The sequence below is a fragment of the Cornus florida genome, unplaced genomic scaffold, assembly GCF_030987335.1.
Source record: "Cornus florida cultivar Cherokee Brave unplaced genomic scaffold, ASM3098733v1 CherokeeBrave_3.0.0_Hap2_Chr01, whole genome shotgun sequence".
Lineage (NCBI taxonomy): Eukaryota > Viridiplantae > Streptophyta > Magnoliopsida > Cornales > Cornaceae > Cornus > Cornus florida.
The window spans coordinates 107,403,508-107,409,235 of record NW_026775571.1 but is presented as its reverse complement, the minus strand read 5'-3'; the positions used below and the strand labels follow the sequence as shown (position 1 = coordinate 107,409,235).

General features: G+C 33.1%; 1 long non-coding RNA gene across 2 annotated transcripts; it reads right to left on the bottom strand.

Moving 5' to 3' along the window:
* Positions 1-1,965: 1,965 nt before the first annotated feature.
* LOC132312509 (uncharacterized) lies at positions 1,966-4,177 on the bottom strand. 2 transcript variants are annotated; one of them, XR_009483290.1, is made up of 4 exons: positions 3,945-4,177; positions 3,607-3,794; positions 2,992-3,491; positions 1,966-2,504 (listed from the first exon to the last, which is right to left on the bottom strand). It is a non-coding gene; the product is annotated as an uncharacterized LOC132312509 (long non-coding RNA). The 2 variants fall into 2 exon arrangements; XR_009483289.1 differs by having other exon boundaries at positions 3,607-4,176.
* Between the last annotated feature and the right edge of the window lie 1,551 nt (positions 4,178-5,728).

Here is a 5,728-nt window from a genome sequence, read left to right as displayed (position 1 = left end):
AGTCTTATTTAAATTACAAATTCCTTTCTTCTATTTTTAGTTTTTACAGAAGAAGAGCTTTTTGTGATTTTATTTTTGTAACGTGGAATGTACATTTCCAATGGTCTAACCTGGTTGCAGGCTAATTAAAAAAATAATAATAAAAAAGAAGAATAAATGCATTATATATAATTATTTAAAACAAAAAGAGAATAAATGTAATTTAGGCAAACATAAACAAACTTTCTTTGTCATGGATGGTCTGGTATATTACATGTATTCAACACATCCAATGTTTAAGGTTTATTTATTTATTTATTTTTATCACAATTATTTATTTATTTTTAGTACCAAAAGCAATAGGTATCAAGAGACGGCCTTGAATTTTATATTTAGTAATTCTTATTGATCAAGTTTCTTATAATATTTTTTCAAAATTTTAAATTTATATTTATTTTTAGTTTTAGTTTCCTTTCGTTATTAAGTTTCTTACAATTTTAAAGTTTTGTTTATTATTAATATATGTATTGCAAAGATAAAAAAATAATCAATTCAATAATCAATAGTACATTAGAATTCTCTCAAAAAATTTTAATTTTGTAAATTTGTGAACTATTCATAATTCACAACTCAAAATATAATTATTAAAATTTTACATTACACGAATCAAATCTTCTAAACGAATTAATTAAGATTCCTTTTCTCTTTGAGAAATCACAAAATCATACCAAGATACATTATCATTTGCCTCCTACACTACAAGATTATGATTGAGATAGAAAATATCAACACTTTTTCAGAGTTTTGGACCTTCGATATAGCTAAAGATGACTTCAGTTGGTCTGCTTCCAATTCTCTTATTGACTGGTCTGTCTAGTTTCCACTGTCAATCCAAGAAGTGGTATCACCTTCTTCATAACACAAATGGCAGCTTAGTAACAGCATGAGTCACCTCGTTTTCATTTCCCAAGACATGGCTAAACCAATACGAGGAAAAGTCGTGAAGCAACTGATTTGATTTGCAGTCCGTGATACTTTTTAGTCATAAAAACATGCACCGAACATAAAATTATTAGATTACAAAATTCAAATTATGTCATGAAATACGAATTTGAGCATTACAATAATTATGTTGTGAAAATACAACACTAACATTACATGTCTTCAATTTGTATAATATAACTGACTACACGTTCATGCATGATAATATTTATGTGCATACATAAATAAAAGAGAGGGAATCAGGGAATGATAAAGAGCCCCACAAACAAAAGGGTTGCTTAACTCTGAGGTTCCTTTTTGTGCCAAGAAAAGGTTGAAAAAAAAAAAAAAAAAAACAAATTTTTAATTATCTTATTATATAATGTATAAAATAATAATTTGAAACACCTTAATCCTTTGTACTTTTGATAGATAGATAGATAGATGGTATATATGCCACTACAACAAATGGTGTTATTTCCGACCCCAAAAGGCGTCGTAAAAGCCAAAAAATAGTGTCGGAAAAGGGTATTAACGACCCCAAATTGGGGTTGTATCTTGTGTCGGCAATGGTTGGGTTGCAAATGCCATATGAATTTCCGACTCCTTATGGGGGTAGGAAATAACGCTATTAATCATGTCTATTTAGCGTCGCGAATGCTGGAGTCGCAAAAGCCGTACTAATTTCCGACCCTTTTAGGGGGTCGGAAATAACCCTATTACTGACGCCAAGTTGGCGTCGCTAATATGTTGGTATTTATGACACAATAGGGCGTCGAAAATAGCCTCTTATTTGCAACTCCTTAGATGGAGTCACAAAAGCCTACACAGTTCTGACACCAAGTTCTGTCGAAGATACAGTGGCTATTGTAACTCAAAACAACTTATTACTGACTCTCTTTGGTGTCGCAAAAGGGCTAAAAATTATATTTTAAATAATATAGATGCAAAGCAGTAGCATATATTCCATATCAATCACAATTCAACAAAAATTGGTCCCTGAGATTCAATACCAACAAAAATGGATCATCACCAAACCGATATTTATAACAACAAAAATGGTTCATAACCAAACCGATATTTATAACAAAAATACAATTCAGTAGCATATGTTCTAATGATCACCAAAGCTTATAATCAACACATGTTCAACAAAAATAATGATCACCCAAGCCACAAATATTGTTTCCATATATTCAGTCACAATTGTTTCTTATGGAGAGCTTGGTGGTGGAACATTGCTTTGAGAGAGCAACCCCTTTAAAATCATACTCATCTTAGCTTCTAATCTTTGCTCCATATTGGTTTCCATATCCTTGATTACTTCAATAACATTAGCATATTTCTTTTCAGCTGCAATCCTAAGTCTTTTTTTCATTCTCTAGCTCCGCATTAGGACGGGCTGGTGGGGGTTTCACTCCACACCCCAAGCCACAAATATATTTGGGCCTTTTCCCAAGAACTTTGACGAATGCTTGCTTCTCCTTTTCAAGTCTATCTCCATTTGTAGGATCTAAAGCCTGTACTGCTGCAACCAGCTCCCCCTACATAGGAAACAAAATCAAATATCTGCAAACAAAAAAGAAACTAAAAGCGCAATAACATCATACATGTGGCAGACAATAGGCGGAAGAAAAGATTTGGATTTTCTGTACTAAATGTTCAATTCTATATTACCAAGAATCAAATAATTATTCTTCAATGAAACATCCATACATAGCATACACAAATGAATTATATTGATGATGAGTGTTTATCTAAATCCAAACGAATGCAGACTTTATAGCATTTGAAGCATCTATATATTCTTTAGTGATTTATTTCATTCTTAATAAGCTTATAAGCACATCATATAATCATAACATGTATTTATCTATTTTCTTCTACAGGACTAAATGATGAGAGAATTTTCAAAAGCAAATCAAAAGCCCAAATTGCAAAACTCAATTATTTACCAAGTATCAGAATTGAGAAGAACAATCAACAAATTGTGAAGTGATTAAGAAATATAATTTAAGATTTGAAACTTACAGAGATTTAAGGGCTTCAATCTATTGTTGATGGAGAAAATAACATGTTCTGTGATGGCTGTGATCCTTTTAAACACTTCGCTTCTTCGTATCTTAAGGAGTCTGAACAAGGGTAATCTAGTTTGAGCCCCAATCCCATCCTTTCGCCTCACGAGATAGCATTTAAACACGGATCAGCAAGGTAAGCTAAGTGGACGATGTTGATGGTTCAAGGTGGTGTTGATGGGTTTGGCTGACTACCCGGGCAGATTCAGATGAAAAGCCTCAGACCTAACGAGACCAATAGGTGCCTCTTGGGCTCAGGTTAACAGACCGGCCGATTTTGCACCAAACTTGTTAGACGAGGGCACATCTAACAAAGATAAATCTAGGGTTTTTGAGATAAAAAGAGGCGAAAACTGGGGAGAGATTAGGAGGAAGAAAGATAGTGATTTTTTTTGTTTTTTATTAGGAATCGGATAGTGAATTTGATCAAAAGATCAATTTGCGCTAGCGGGGAACCTGTGTTAGAGCTCAGACAAGGAAGAGAGGAGAAGAACAGAGATGAGATCGGAGAAGAACAGAGATGAACCCCACACACACACACATACATATATATATATATACACACACGTACCTGGGTTATGTTCCTGTGAAGGTGAAACTCGCGAAGATTTTGGTTGATGGATCGATGTGTGCGAAGTGGATTTTCGCACAGCTAGAGCTTTGATGAAAAAAAAAAAAGGCGCCTTTTTTCATTAAGCCGCCTTTTTCCAAACCCTAAAATGAACACAAATTGCAAATAGCATATATATGTGTCCAGATCTGAAACAATCAAAAGAAAAATGGACCAAAACTAGGGTGTGGATCATTAACTGGGTTATATGAATGTCAAATCGAAGATGGGGGTTCTCTAAAAATCGAAGAAAGAGGCATAATTCCTAAAATTTTGAAAAAATAAAAATATTGTTGTACCTGAAGAGTAAGAGTCGATGTTGGAACGATTGGGTCATTCAGCTTGTGCTGATGGAAGAGGGTGGAAGAGTCTCAATATTCTGCGACGATGGAAGAGGGTGGAAGAGCTTCAGTCTTCTGCGATGGTGGAAGAGCTTCAGTATTCTGCGAGGGTGAAGAGGTGGAAGAGAGGGAGTGAGGGCTTGAGGCGGGTTGGAACTGAGACGATAGGGAGATGATAGGAATATGGATAAAAGAATGTAATGAAATTATACAAAGTAGTTTTCAGTAATTTATTAAATAAAATAATTTTATATATTATAATTTTTCTCTCACAAATGTGCCAAACAAGGAATTAAGCGGCAAAACAAAAGCGCCAAATAAGGAATTAAGCGCCAAGTTTTGCCGGACAAATTTTTATGGAATTGGGGACCGGCCATTTAAGTTTTTAGGGACAGTCTCAACAACTGTGCCAAAAAAGTAATTTTTAGGGACAATCTAAAGACTGTGCCTAAAAAAGAAGGCTTTAGGGACAGTTTTATAGACTGTCCTTAAAGGACTGTCCCTAAAACCCGAATTTCTTGTAGTGGCTAGATGATGAGTGCTTATCTAAATCCAAATGAATGCAGACTTTCTAGCATTTGAGGCTTCTATATATTTCTTTAGTGATTTTTATTCATTCTTAATGAGGTTGTGTATCTTGTGAAAAAAAGTAATCTATCTTATAGAAGTGTAGTTTAAATGTTTCTACTTAAATGGTTTCAACTTTAAATTTACAGATCTCTAAGTCTTTATTTGAAATTTTAATTACGTTATTTTGGAATGTTATTATTTCCATAATCTCAACTACTTATAAAGCATTTTCATTTTTGACAACGTGCTCCAACAAAATAAAGATAATATTGTTATCGTTGTTGATCGATTCTAAATAATAAAAAGTGAAAGACTAAGATTGATTGCAACCCTGAATTGATCCAAATACAGTACATTTGGTCATTATACAGAATAAAAAGGGCCTAATGATTTGTGTCATATGCACCTAATGCCTAGAGAAAGAAATGTAAAAGAGCTACTTTACTTTTGTCATATGCAGTACTGTGAATGTGCTCTGCATTCTCCATATTAGAAATTGGCATGTATATCAACACTGAAGCAAAATAATATTATCTATTAATATGTTACAATCCAAATCACAATGAATTTATTACCAAAAAAAAAAAACTGTCATTACATATCAATGAAAAAAACAAAACAACTTTGAGAGAAAACTCGTATGGAGCCATTCTATGAAACCAGCAGAAACCAGCCTGTACACAGTGTACAAAAAAACTAAGAAAGCTTAATTTACATATCCAGACCTCTGGAACCCGGAACATCTATCCACTGTAACTGGAGTTCAACCTTACCACACTCAACGTTTCGCTCTTGATGTTTCAAAGAAACTTGTTCTAGATACTAATAGGAAAGAAAAATTGGTTTATGAGACAATTAATTACTAAAGTATTTCAAATATTTTGCTCACTTTCTGTATTTATTTTAATTAGCTAAGCAAACTGTTAGGTAGGTGTTTTAAAATTGCTTAAATTATGCACTAATTTAAACCTTGATTTAGCATGCGGCATTAAAAAGAAAATTCAATTTCTAGGTTTTTCTCTATCATATTATACAGATAATGTGTTAATCTGTCTGAAAAGATTAATATGTGCTGCCACAAAACTAAACTTATATTAAGTAAAATATATAAGAGAAGAATTACCTAGAAATTGTATTCACTTCCTAGTTCCTCCATTAACAGTAGCGAGGTT